The 13,969-nt window shown below is 44.2% G+C and overlaps 1 protein-coding gene across 3 annotated transcripts in view; it reads right to left on the reverse strand.

Moving 5' to 3' along the window:
* TMEM150C (transmembrane protein 150C) overlaps positions 1–13,969 on the reverse strand; it is a 69,216-nt gene that overhangs the window by 24,952 nt on the left and 30,295 nt on the right. The gene's annotated exons all lie outside the window — the stretch shown is intronic.

Here is a 13,969-nt window from a genome sequence, read left to right on the forward strand (position 1 = left end):
AGCCATACGGATTGAAGGCAGAGACTTGAAGAGATATTTGCACATAAATGTTCCCAGCAGCATTTTTCACAATAGCCAAAAGGTGGAAGCAACCTAAATGCCCATCGATGGGGAAAGGGATAAACAAAATGTGAGACATACATACATACAATGGAATATTACTCAGCCTTAAAGAGGAGAGAAATTCCGACCCATGCTACAAAACGGATGACCCTTGAGGACATCTTATTAAATGAAATAAGCCAGTGACAGAAGGACACATAGTGTATGATTGCAGTTTTAGGGGACTTTTAGGGTAGTCAAATTCATAGAGACAGAAAGTAGAATGGCTTGCCAGGGGCTGGGGAGAAAGGGGGAATGGGGAGTTAATGTTTAATGGGGACAGAGTTTCAGTTTTGCAAGACGAAAAGAGTTCTGGAGATGGGTGATGGTGATGGTTGCACAGCAGTGGGAATGTACTGAATGCCACTGAATCACACACTTAATTGGTTAACATGGTAAATTTTATGTTATGATATTTTACCACAGTTAAAAGAAACCGACATAGGGAAAATGTCTTACAAAAATCTGGTCTGTGTCAACAAAGTTTCTTGATTCGTTAAAAAAAGAAAGAAAGAAAACAAAACTGTCCCGATATGTCTGACTTGGAAAGCAGATCACATTCCGATTGCACTTAAAACTTTACGAGAAATGATTGAAAAGAGCCTGCATATTAGTATGAATTAGCTGTTCTCGTTCTTAGTATGAATTATAAGAAAGAGACAAGCCTAGGGCAGGGTAGACGGCTTTGCAAAGAGACAGATGCAAAAGACTGGGAAGAGTGTAGAAATTTGGAGCCCTGAAGAGTTGGAAAGGCCCGTGGCTTCTACACCTCATACAGCATGAGATTAGAGATGAGAGAAAAGCATGTTGCCCTCCTTCCAAAGTCTTTTGTTTCCGAGGCCCCAATACGGCTGCCATTAATTTGAGAGAGGAAAGCATGGAAGCAAAGAAATAAAGCAGGCCCAAGAGCCATGACTTGGAAAGAGCTTGGGGAGAGACTGCTGGTATGTGAACTGCCTGGAAATTAACAGACCCGAAGCCAGTGGAGTTTGCGAGGGAACTGTGGGTTTTGTGAAGGTCCTGCTGCCAAGCCCATAAAACCTTGTGACCGCTGTACTCGCAGACCTCTACATTTGCACCGGCAGGCAATGTGCCGCGAAAGCTGGACAGCCACCAAGGAGGGCAGATCCCAACACCCACTTCAGATTCGGATAACGAAGATAGGAATATGCCCCCCCAGGGGCAGGGCCAAGGGACACACAGAGCCAGGAACGAGGGGACCTCCCGAAGAGCAGAATCAGGGTCCCACCGGGGAACCTCCCTCTGTAGGGCAGGGAGCCTTCCCGCTGCCTGCTCCGGGATTCCAGCATGGCTGTGGGCGGGGGGCAGCTGTGTGCATTTCCTTCTCCTCTTTTTCAGATGGCAATTTTAATTGTGGTTTTCCACCCCCTGCTCTACCATTGTACGCTGAGTGTGAGTATGACTGTAGAGGGACGATCACGTGCCTTTCAGTTCACAGGCTGCCAGACCATGAGGAACCACATCCAAGCTTGATGGGAAGGACTGTGCATTACCCAGAGATCGAGAACTTTCAGGTGGTGCATTAATGGATGGGTTTTGCTTGTCTCGCTTGGGATGAAGAGAGAGTGTTTTACCTGTTGGAAACAGGGTGTTCAATGATATCTGGTGGCCAGAGGGACCGACTGTGCCTGGAATGTTAGCTGTCTATGAAGATCCATTCTTCCATGTTCGAGGAATAGCTAGGCCTTTGACTGCTCAAACCCCTGTGGGCTGTGAAGTCACCATGTGACTAAATTCCTGCCAGTGGGATCTTCCTGGCCCGGCGCACACAGCTCTCAAACACTCATTTCCCATGGGCTGAGATGGTGATGAGCAGAAGAAAGAAGCTATGCTGAGCATGGCCTGGCTCTCATGAACCTCTCCTCCTCCGATGATATGGGACCATCACCCTGGACTCTTACGTGAGAAAAAAAATAAACTTCATTTTTAAGCCACATTATTGTTGGCTTTCTTGTTACAACAGCTGACTCTTTTATTCTAGCTGACATTCAGATACTCTAAATGCATTCACATGCTCTGTTTACAGGCCAAATATCTTATCCAATACCTCACATTATTCCATATAAAAATGACAAAGTCCCTCTGTCCATGAGCTCCTTGAGAGGTACATGGATTCTTAGGCAAGAATAATTTCACAGAATTCTGCCCTGCTGAATCAGATGTTCCAAGCAAATAGGTGGTTTCTCTAACGAGGTGGAAGAATTAAGGCCAGGGAATGGCTTCCTTACTTATTAGCAGTGACTACCCTTTCATATATAATTTTTACGAAGGTTTTATAAATACACACCCATACCTCCCCCTAAAGAGCTAGCTGCATTTTATAGACCCGGAATCAAATGATTACTCACGGTATCCTGGGAGGTCTGAAAAAGGCTAGGTAAACATTATTAATTTTATTTTATAGATGACAATGAGGTGTTTACTCTTGACAGGCCTGATTCAGCAGCTCTAAAGAACCTTTTCTAGAGCCTCCACCATATGCAATTACTTCATATGCCTTCCCATCCCTAAGGCAAAACACAAACACAAAACAACTCGGTAAAGCAGTCTGACCGCAGCTAATTGAAAATGAAATCCTCGTGCCTAAAAGTCCCTAGCCTACAGCTTTGAAAGAGCATCACGGCGGCCTCTTCTGACCCAGAGTCCCAGCTCCAAGTGCCAAGACAAACTATGACTCCTCAGGATGCTGATTCCCTCTTGCACCTCAGGCCTGGTGCAGTGAAGAGAAACAACCAAATATGAAACAAACCAGAGCAAACAAGAAATCCCCAAAGGACAGAGAAGTCCACTAAGTCCAAGAGATGGGGACCCTGAGAAGGAGACTCCGGCAGAATCTTATACGTCTAGCGGTAGAATGCTAAGGCTTAGAAATGCTAGGCTACTGCACATGACCATCGAACCCCAAACCCTGAACTTGGATGTCCTGGGCCAGCAGACTAGCAGCTGCTCGGTGGATGCCTTATACCAAAGGTGATGGCCCTAATGATAATTCGTCCCCCCTCTGTTAGAGTGGGAATGCAGACCACAGCCAGAACCGTGAACACATGTCCTGGATCCAGATTCTCTGGTTTCAAGTCCAGGCTTTGCCACTTAGTGGTGGGGTGATGTTGTGCAAATCACTTAACCTCCCTAAGCCTCAGTCTTCTCATCTAAAGAATGGGATCATAATAGTACCTATTTCCTAGGGCTGCCACGAGGATTAAGGGAGTTAATACATATAAGGCTCTTTGGTGAGCATATGGCAAGCACTCAATAATTAGAAGTCTATTATTATAAGTAGCTGTCCTAAATCTCACTGATGCCCTGCCCATTTGTGATCCAAGAGAAACAAGAAGAATTACAGATTTATTCCAGCTTAACGGTGACTACTTAGGAATTCTGTGAGAAACCTGAAAGAGAATGTAGGCTAGGCTTTTAATGTTCTGTTGGTGAAGCAGGGTATGACCTCATACAAAAATCCTCCCAACAGTCTCTTAGAAATTATACTGATGACTTCTTTGGAAAGACAAAAACCACATGAAAGAGATGGGAGCAGAGGTTGCTTTGGAGGGTTCAGACTGGTGCTGAAGAAGGTCGTACATCATCTTGCATCCTTCCCACGGCCAGAAGGATGAATCAACAACTCAGAACCCAAACTCCCCCAAACACTCAGAACCACCACATCCCCAGAATGAGAACTGTGGAAACCGGGGCCTCGTAAGACGTAGTTAACTGCCTGATGCCTGTTCTTCCACAGCCGGGCTGCCTGCCACACACACCTTGTGCAAGGTGACCTAATACAGTTTCTCATTCCGTACAGCTCCCTGTCCAGAAAACCCCCTGGAACAGACCTCATAAATTATCAACCTTCTCGGTCTTCCCCAACCCCTCATGCCCACAGACGGGGTCACTTCATGTTAATCGTAAGCATTACAAGGTTTCAGGGTATAAATAAGTGTGTGTCTCAGGATTAGGAGCAAAATGAGGAAGGTCACCAATAAAGGTGGCTCCACAGTTAACCAAGGACGTGAAGCGTGTAGAGCCCGACACAACCCAACAAGGACTTGCAAGTGTGCCGCTAAGAGGACCGGAATGTTTCTATTTTTAAAATTTTTTTAATTTAATTTTTAATTTTTATTTTTTAAAGATTTTATTTATTTGAGAGAGAGCGACAGTGAGAGTGAGAGCCAGAGAGAGAGAGCACAAGCGGGGGGGAGGGGCAGAGGGAGAAGCAGACTCCCCGCTGGGCAGGGAGCCCGATGCGGGACTCAATCCCAGCACCTTGGGATCATGACCTGAGCCAAAGGCAGACGCTTAACCGACTGAGCCACCCAGGCGCCCCTATAATACGGTTTTCTGAATGGAGTTACTGACAAGAAAGGATTTTCCTAAGCAAATAATGTTACTTTAAGCCCACCGTGAATACATTTCTATCCTGATTGTTATTGTGAGTTGGCCTCCAAGGTTTGAACTTTCTGGTGAGTGAAGAAAGAAATGTGCAAAGCTGTGAGCCGAGGCCTGGGATGTGGGCAGACTTCCGAGGTACGATCACCCTACCTCACCTGCTCTGCGCTCTGCCCTCTTCTTACACACACCAAGGCCCGGGCCATGTCTCACACATCTTGTTGCTCTCAAATCACCTGGACTTAGGGATTGCATGCACGTGGAATTAAAAGTTAGGAAATGGGAAGTGAAAGCCCCCAGCAATGCCATGCCCGAAACAGTTAACTGTTAACAGTTAAACGTCCATCCTCCAGGTTTTTCTCCCCATACGTGTACACGTGAAATCTTGTACTTAATGAACTGTGGGCACCTTTAAACGTCAGTAGATGCAGATGTTGTTTTGATCTCGTTCCCCTAAACCTGTAGTCTCTACTTCTCCATTAGCGGGTGGCTCCATCCTTCCTATTTCTCAGACCAAAATCCTCAGGGTCGCCTTAGACACTTCAATTTCTCCAACAACACCCACATTCAACGTGCTAGGAAAACCTGATCTAAAAATGGTCCTGATCCTGGCTAAGTCTCACCACAGCGGCCAGGGAGATCCTTTTAGAACACAGATCAGATCATGGTATTCTTTAGCTCAAACACCCTGCTAAGGATAAACACCCAGGCCCCCACCTCGGAGGGCACTCCCCTCTGACTTGGTCCTCTACCTCCCCCTGCCTCCGACCACTCTGGCCTCCGTGAGGACCTTGGATATTCCTGGCACCCTCCCTGCGCTTCCCCCCACAAATGCACATGACTGTTCCCTCACGCCCACAAATCTTCATCAAGATGGTACCTTCGTGGGGAGGGCTTCCCTGAAAACCGATTTTAAATCACCCTTACCCCTTACCTCCTGAACTCCCTGCACCAGTCTCTTCCCTTATTCTCCATGGCACATTGTACTATATTTTATCCATTTATTTTATAATCAGACCTTCTTCTTTCACTAAATGTAAGCTCTGTGAGGGAAGAAATTTTATCTTCTGTTTCCTGTTTTATCCCCAGAGTCTAGAACAAGGCCTGGCCCATAGTAGGGTGCTCAATGAATATCTGGTGAAGAATGAATGAAAGACGCTATGCTTGGAAATGGGAAACACAGGAATTAAAAGAGTAAAACAAAAGCCGGAACCTTGGCTCAAGGGAACATAAATGTGGCCACAAATAACTATGGCATAAGCAGTAAGCTGACGACTGCTGTGCATACATTGAAAACGAAGATCTATGTCTACACAGTAAGAGTGATTGACTATGGGGATGAGGACAGGGTCTGTGGAGAACGTGACATTTGAGCTGTGCCTTGGAGAATGAATATAATTGCAACATACTGAGAGGGAACAGAAGGCTATTAGCAGAGAAACTGCCTGAAAAGGGAGTAGAAAATATTTGTGGAGAAGAGTCTGTGGGGCAGCGGGGCTGATGGTGAGGAGAATTTGGTTGAGGAGATGTGAGGTGGGAGGCAAGGCTGGGGAGGCATCTGCAGCCAGGCTGTAAGGAGCCCGCCACCCTGGCTTGGGGAGGGGGTTGAGGGGAAATACATTCTTGGGTAACGGGGGGGGGGGGGGGGGGCGGGCATCACCTTATTGAGCAATAAGGTGAAGGCAGTGCTTTAGGAGTAAATTCACTATGTGTTTACAGTATTCTCCAGAAACATAAAGACATGGGAGGTAGAGAAAGAGGCGAGGAGGCCACAGGAAGCACATGCCCATGTTCTATTCACACTTCTCTTTGGGAGTTCTCTGGTTGGGAATGGTGAGCTAGCCAGGGTGTGCCCTGTCCTTGTTACCTCACCAAAATCCACACCTGACCAACGCGAGACAATGTGGAGAGACCACAACATTCAATGTTCTTGAAAGGGCTGACATGATGGGAATAAGCTCCAATAAAACACCACAGAACATATTCTGGCAATCAGTTAGAGGTCATGAGCACTCACAATTTTATTTCCTGATGAATATTAAATGATAGATTTACAAAGATAAAGAGATGCTTTACACTGATTTGGGGGACAAAGAAATTTTGGCATCTTAATGCATAGAATCACAACGGGTACTGTCCCGACAGGCCATCCGGATAGCCAGCTGCATGATCCTGACGCATTCTAGATGATGTTAAAAGAATGAGAGGAAAGAGCATGTTGGATCAAAATGACCTGCTTTATTAAAACACTTTAACTAGGGGTGCCTGGGTGGCTCAGTCGTTAAGCGTCTGCCTTCGGCTGGGTCATGATCCCGGGGTCCTGGGATCGAGCCCCACATCGGGCTCCCTGCTTCTTGGAAAGCCTCTCCTACTCCCCCTGCTTGTGTTCCTGCTCTCGCTGTGTCTCTCTGTCAAACAAATAAATAAAATCTTATAAAAAAAAAAAGACCAAACTTTAAACCATGACTGTAATTCAAAATTAGGTTGCACAAGCTAAGTTTTTCTCAGAAGTCCCATTTTGTTCTTTGATTTTCTTTTTTGAGGACAGCAAAAAAAAAAAAAAATTTTTTTTTCTTTCTCCAAGACATTCATTTTACATTTAGGTAGGCACTACGCATTTCGAAAGAGAGAGAAGTGTGTGCTGGGAGCCCAGAATTTCATCCTCTAGCTGTGAATGAATAGCCCATTTCTTTTAAATTGCAAACCAGTACTTGCAGCTTTCTCTAGTTTCTTCAGAAAAATATCCAAGTAATTGTCTTCTTTATTATGTCTTCCTTTCTTATTTGTATACCCAGCTGAAAAAACGTATTTACATTCATTCCACAAGTATTAAGCAAGTAAGTGCCTCCCTGCCTCAGGTACCGCACCAGGGAGTGAGTGGGTTAGGTACAATCATGAAGGCAAGGATTCTGCCCCCAGTGCGTCTAGAGAAGACAGACACAATGAAATAATTACAAATGCAAATGTAACAGTTTTTGTAATACAGCAAGCTCTACCCAGCCCAAAATAAGGCATGCGTAATCCCAATTGAGGGAGCTGGGAAGAGATGAAAGGAGGAGGTAACATTTAAAATGGTCCTGAAGGAATTCACCAGCAAACAAAGCTTCAAAGGGCATTCTGGGCGGAGGGAGAGCTTGAACAAAGCCTCGGAAACATGATTCAGTTTGGAACCTATTTTGCCAGTGAAGAGGATTTCAGTGGGGTTGCGGTATGGAAGTATGGGGGGGGGGGGTGGGGTGGGGGGGAGGCGTGGGAGCTACTGCAATGTTCCTGGAGAGAGACACCCACATCCTGGACCGAAGCAGGAGCTGTCATGAAAGAAACGGATTCAAGAAATACTTTGGGGGTCAGGAGGCGAAAGCAGAAAGAATACTTGATGCGTTTCTTTCTTAGAAACATATCCGAGGTAGTACCTGCAGTACACATCTTTCAATAAATAGAAACCCTTTAATTTATTTCCACTGAGGGAATTTTCGCATTTGGAGTAATGTGAGTTTGGGCTCAGTAAAGGAGAAAAAGTTACCGCATTGATGGGATCCATAGATTTTGTTCTAAAAGAGAGGTATGTAAATGAAAGTACATTCTGGGGATCCAATCAATACTGGATCGAGTAGTAAAACCAGAAGGGACTATCATTTCCAAATTATACTTCAGTGATTTTTCTCCAGTTAAAATGCCCACAAACCAGAAAACCTAATTAAGATGGGGGGCGGGGGAAAGAAAATGAGACTGCAGATTTAGAGGAGATAAAGATTTATGGAAACTCAATGATAATCAGGATAAAGAAGGAGGTTAGAATAGCTCTTTAATTAAAGGATAACATTCCATTCTTTGTTTGTAATTGTTCAACAAAGATCAAGAGATACCCAGTTCTCTCTTTCTCAGGCCGACAAAGGCTTACAGCTCCCGTTTATGGTTATAGGAGGACACCCATGGTGGAGGTGGACATCAGTCTGTTTCTCTGTGGCCTCATAACACAAGTCCCTAACCTCTGCTTCGGGGAGGCCATCAGTCGCTTTCACCTCATCTCGTTTCTCCCTGCGGAGGACCATTGCTGCCCACATCACCGACCCGTAGGGTGCCTGTGTCTCCAGCCGCTGCACCCTGGGTTCTAAAACCATCCTCACCCGACATCTGGTAGAGCAGGGGATCCGAAAAGCGGCAAGGCCCATTTCTTAGACAGAGGAAAGAGATCTTTTACAGGGAAGTGGAGGAATGCATTTTGGGGTTGGGGTTAAGAGCAACTAAAGGAAGCATTAAAAATAACTAGAGGGGCGCCTGGGTGGCTCAGTCGTTAAGCGTCTGCCTTTGGCTCAGGTCATGATCCCAGGGTCCTGCGATCGAGCCCCGCATCGGGCTCCCTGCTCCGTGGGTAGCTTCACCCCCCTACTTGTGTTCCCTCTCTCGCTGTGTCTGTCAAATAAATAAATAAAATCTTAAAAAAAATAATAATAACTAGAGAAAAATTCTTGGGACAGTCAACGCCAGCCCCATCTGCTAAATTGGCCTGCCGCTTTGAGTGGACAAAGGTATTACTGAGACTCTGGAAATCAACCTGCCTGGAAAGCATTTCCTAGATCAATAATAAAATAATAGCGACCACAACGATGATGATAAGATATTGGCAGCAGCTAATTTACTATGCACCTAATATTCTGCTAAGCACTTTATATGAATTCTCAAGTCCTCGTAAGAACCCTGTGCGGTAGAGACCATTACTATTGCCATTTTACAAATGAGTATACAGAGGCTTACAAAGGTTTAACATCTTGCTCAGGGTCACACAGCTAGTAAGTGGTTGAGTCCCCGCTCTTGCCATTTCTACTAAACTCTATTATCCTTTATTACACTCACCACTTCTTAAAAAAACTCAATGAACTATAATGCGTGGATGATGTTCTAATTAATTAAATTTAGATGGCTTTGCTTTGAAATCTTATTGAAAATCTTTCTCAAATCTATCTCACCCCAGGAAAGACAATAAACTCAGCATAATTATGCCTTTTACTGGCGACTGAGGGTCTTCTGTTGTGAATCGTGATTGTCTCCCATGGGATGTTTTAGCCTTCCCCCGTGGAATTCTTAACCCATCTTTCTGGAACCAATTCCATTGCCAGCCAATCTACGAAGGGTTTTCCCTCACCACCAGCCCACAGTGGCTTTTTTGGCAAAATATTGCCCATATTTCAGATTTTTCGGTTCACAGAGTAAACCTCAGGTATTTCGGAATCAGACACATGGATATTGTGCTGGCTTTGTTAAGTTTTCCAGAATTACCTTCCCTGTAGGTTTCTGGCTAAGAGTGGGCTACAAGAGATATTTTCACATGAGAATTGGAGGTGAGGGGCTCCTGGGTGACTCAGTCGTTGAGCGTCTGCCTTCGGCTCAGGTCATGATCCCAGGGTTCTGGGATCGAGCCCCCCATCGGGCTCCCTGCTCAGCGGGAAGCCTGCTTCTCCCTCTGCCCCTCACCCTGCTTGTGTTCCCTCTCTTGCTGTGTCTCTCTCTGTCAAATAAATAAATAAAATCTTTAAAAAAGAGAGAGAGAGAGAGATTTAGAGGTGAAAGTGAAGCAGGAGCCATTAAAAAAAAAAAAAAACAAAACACCAAACAAGCTTTATTTGGGAATGATTTTAGGTGCACAGAGCCTTTCTGCTTTTATGTCGGAGGGTTGGGGCAGGTGCTTTTGTAGCTCCCACACATGGCTGGTCATCTGCGGGCTCCCTCCTGCTGCGGGGCAGCGCTGGGTCTGCAGCTGCTCGCCTCTGCCCAGATCCCCCTCAGCTTCTCCAACTGCTGGGTCAGGAGTGTGGTCGTTCCATGAGGGAGGCACCGGCTTCTCAGGTGGGACATCTGCTTCATCACGGTTGGAGTCAGGAGAATGGACTCGGTCCCAGTCTGTCCTCGTGGGTTCCAGTTCATGCTCATGAGTTCCACTGTGTGCTCATGGGATTCAGTCTTCCTTCACTTTCCCCCACGCCCCCTTCTCATGCATCTCTTCCTTCCCAGTGTCTACGCAGTGGACTTCAAGCATGGAAGGGAAGACAATAGCTTTGCACAGTTTAACCGGTTCTACACTTGTGTTCAATTCAAATCCCTGTAATCAATCATATATATATTATATCTCTCTCTATATATATATCTATATCTATCTCCATTTGTGGTTTTGCTTCTCTCTTTGAGCCCTGTCTGATAGATATGAAGAGGCTGAAACCGTGAATCCAATGAAAACAATGCTTGTGGGTGGTAAGATCTCATGCTGATGATTTAGTCACACCCAGAAGCCAAGATCCAGGAAGATAAAGAAAGGGTAAGAGAGAGTGAAAAGGGCTCATGGAAGCAGAGGAAATGAAAGTAATTTGTGATACTATGACACAGATCTCCTGCATGCCAGACACTGTGCCTGGTGCTGGAAAATATAAAGAGCAACAATAACCCTAGACCTTATAATCTATGGAGGAGGAAGTACTCTTAGCTAACTATAATAAAACAAGTGCGATATAATTGGCAGGAATGAAGTACTATGGGCAAACGGAGGAGGAAGTCATTAATTTTGTCTGAGAGGGCCGGGAGGGTTCTGCACATGAGGTAGTTTACAACTGTAAATTCTAAGTAAGCGAGAGCAAGATAAAATCATTCTTACCTACGGACATGCAGATTCTGTTCTGCCTGGTGGGAGTTCAACTGATTCCCCTGTGAAAAACCCACTTCTGCTTCCACTCGCTCACTTATTCATTCATTTCAGTACTGCTTATCTATAATTCAACACTGTTGATCTATAAATTTTTTAAAAATTCTCTTTGAACTGGTTATAACATCTGCCTGGTTCCCTCACTGATTAATGACTACAATAAAGTCTGTAACACATGTTCATTTTTATATCTGCAGGAGAGTCACGAATTTGCCAAATTCTAAATATTATCCTTTAACAGTTTCAAACTTTTAAGGAAAAGCCAATTTTAAAGCTAAATATATTATACTCTAGTTCTAACTCATATTATACTCATGTTCTAACATGGAAAACTATGGGAAGCTACCCAAATTCTTTTGAAAGTAGGGTATTTCTGATACCAAAAACTGATGAATATATCTCCAAAAAATATACAGACTAATTTTATTTCTGAATAAAAAGATATCATCTCTCATATTTTTGAATAAGGATTTGAATATTTGAATAAATATATTTAAAGATTTATTTATTTTAGAGAGAGAGAGAAAACACGTGTGTGAGCAGGGGGAGGGGCAGAGAGAAAAGGAGACAAGCAGACTTCCCACTGAGCGGGAGGCCCCCTGTGCAGCTCAATTCCAGGACCCTGAGATCAGGACCTGACCCAAAACCAAGAGCTGGACGCTTAACCGACTGAGCCATCCAGGTGCCCCAGAATAAATATTTTTGATATAAAACTTCATCAAGTTTTATAATTCTTTACCAAAAATTACAAATTCTTGATTTTTTTTTTTTTACATATCCATAGCTTATGCCCTTAAACAAACAAACAAAACAAAAACCAAGACAACAATTATTGCTGTCTTTAGATCTTGTAGGTACATCTATTCAGTGGATCAGAAAGATCTCTTGGCTCTGTCTTCTCTATACATGGATCGATCATCAGGAAGCCTCTTCAAAACATGCCAGTAGGTACTTCAATAATTTTCTTAAATGACCATAGTTTAAGGAATATTTAGCCAAATTTGTAAAAAAATAAAAAACAAGGGAGATTTCAAAGCATATTCAGTCTTCTCAGTGAATTATGAAACCACAAAAATGTTTTCTGATCAATTAGAGAATGTGAATCAGGAAAAAAGGTACCTATCCACAGGTTTTAATATTTTTTTAAAAGATTTATTTTAGAGAGAGGGGGAGAGAGAGAGAGCATGCACGGGCAGGGGGAGGGACAGAGAGAGAGAGAGAGAGAGAGAAGCCTCAAGCAGACTCCCCAAGCTGAGTGTGGAGCCCAACTCAGGGCTCGATCCCACCACCCACGAGATCATGACCTGAGCCGAAATCAAGTCGGACGCTTAACTGACTGAACCACCCACGTGCCCCTCTGCATGGGTTTTAATATCAACAAATTTGGTTTGTTTTGGAAGAGCTTGCCTCCTAGAACTTTCCCTTTACTGAATTTAGTTCATATTCAAAACTGAAGTCAGTGCCTTACCCTAATCTTTAAAACCTTGGTTTTGACAACTGTAGTTTGGCAGGCAAGCTACTTTTTAGAATGAAAATATCTCACAGTTAGAGATTGCAACTGTAGGGAATAAAATTCAGAATAAATGAATAAGAAGAATAAGCCACAACTAAGTAGGAGTTATTTCAGAAGGGTAAAGATGGGTTCGAAATTTTTTTAAAAGATTTATTTATTTATTTTTAGAGAGGTGGGGAGTAGAGGGGGAGGGAGAGAATCTCAAGCACACTCCCTGTTGAGCGCAGAGCCCAATGTGGGGCTCGATCCCAGGACCCTGAGATCATGACCTGAGCCAAAATCAAGAGTTAGATGCTTAACCAACTGAGCCACCCAGGAGCCCTGATGGGTTAGAAATTTTATTAATATCCTTTAAAAAAAAAAAAGGAAAAACAATTTCACTCCTTAAATAGACACTGAAAGGCACTAAGTAAGATTTGAAGGGGATCGGGCAGGATGTGCCACCCCAAAGCATACCTCTTTGACATAAGAATTGTTTTGGGGTGAAGGCATTGGAGTTCCTGAAATTCCTTATCTGTCTATAATAAGAGCCTCCCCAAAGAAATCAATTGTCATAAATCCCCCACCAGGAATGACTCACACACACACACTGGCATGTCTCCTGTCTATTCTCCCAAGGGCCCACAGGTCTTCCCAAAAAGTTGTCTGCTTTTCCAGAAGTGCCCCTTCTTCTCCCCTGGGAAGTTAGATATATGGACCCCTAATTTGTTTTTCTTACTGTGGTATAAATGACATACAACATTGTATTAGACCACAAGCTCTCCCCACCCTTTTGAGTTGCTCCGGCATAAGTGGGAGTTCACATGCTAATAAACTTCTTTGTTTTCCTTTGTTCATCTGCCTTTTGTCATCCCAATTTACAGGGTCCCAGGTGAAAAATTTAAGAGGGGGTAAGAACAAAGCCTTTTTCCTCCCTACAGTTTCTACGCCTGTTCCTTATTTAAAAAAGTCCCGGCAGCAGCAGCATTAAGAAGACCAGGAACAGTAAGCTATTTCCCTTTTCTTTTTCTTTTTTTAGTAAGCTATTCCCTTAAATTTTAATTCCATAAATGTAAAAAGATCTTTCTAAAATCAATAGCCAGAACCAGGGCGCCTGGGTGGCTCAGTCAGTTGGGCGTCCAACTCTTGGTTTCGGCTCCGGTCATGATTTTGGGGTCCTGGGGTCGAGCCCTGCCTCAGACTCCCTGCTCTGCAGGGAGTCTGCTTATCTCCCTCTTTCTCTGCCCCTCCCTGGCCTCATACTCACTCTCTCTCTAAAG

Source organism: Halichoerus grypus, chromosome 3 (assembly GCF_964656455.1).
Source record: "Halichoerus grypus chromosome 3, mHalGry1.hap1.1, whole genome shotgun sequence".
NCBI classification, from domain to species: domain Eukaryota; kingdom Metazoa; phylum Chordata; class Mammalia; order Carnivora; family Phocidae; genus Halichoerus; species Halichoerus grypus.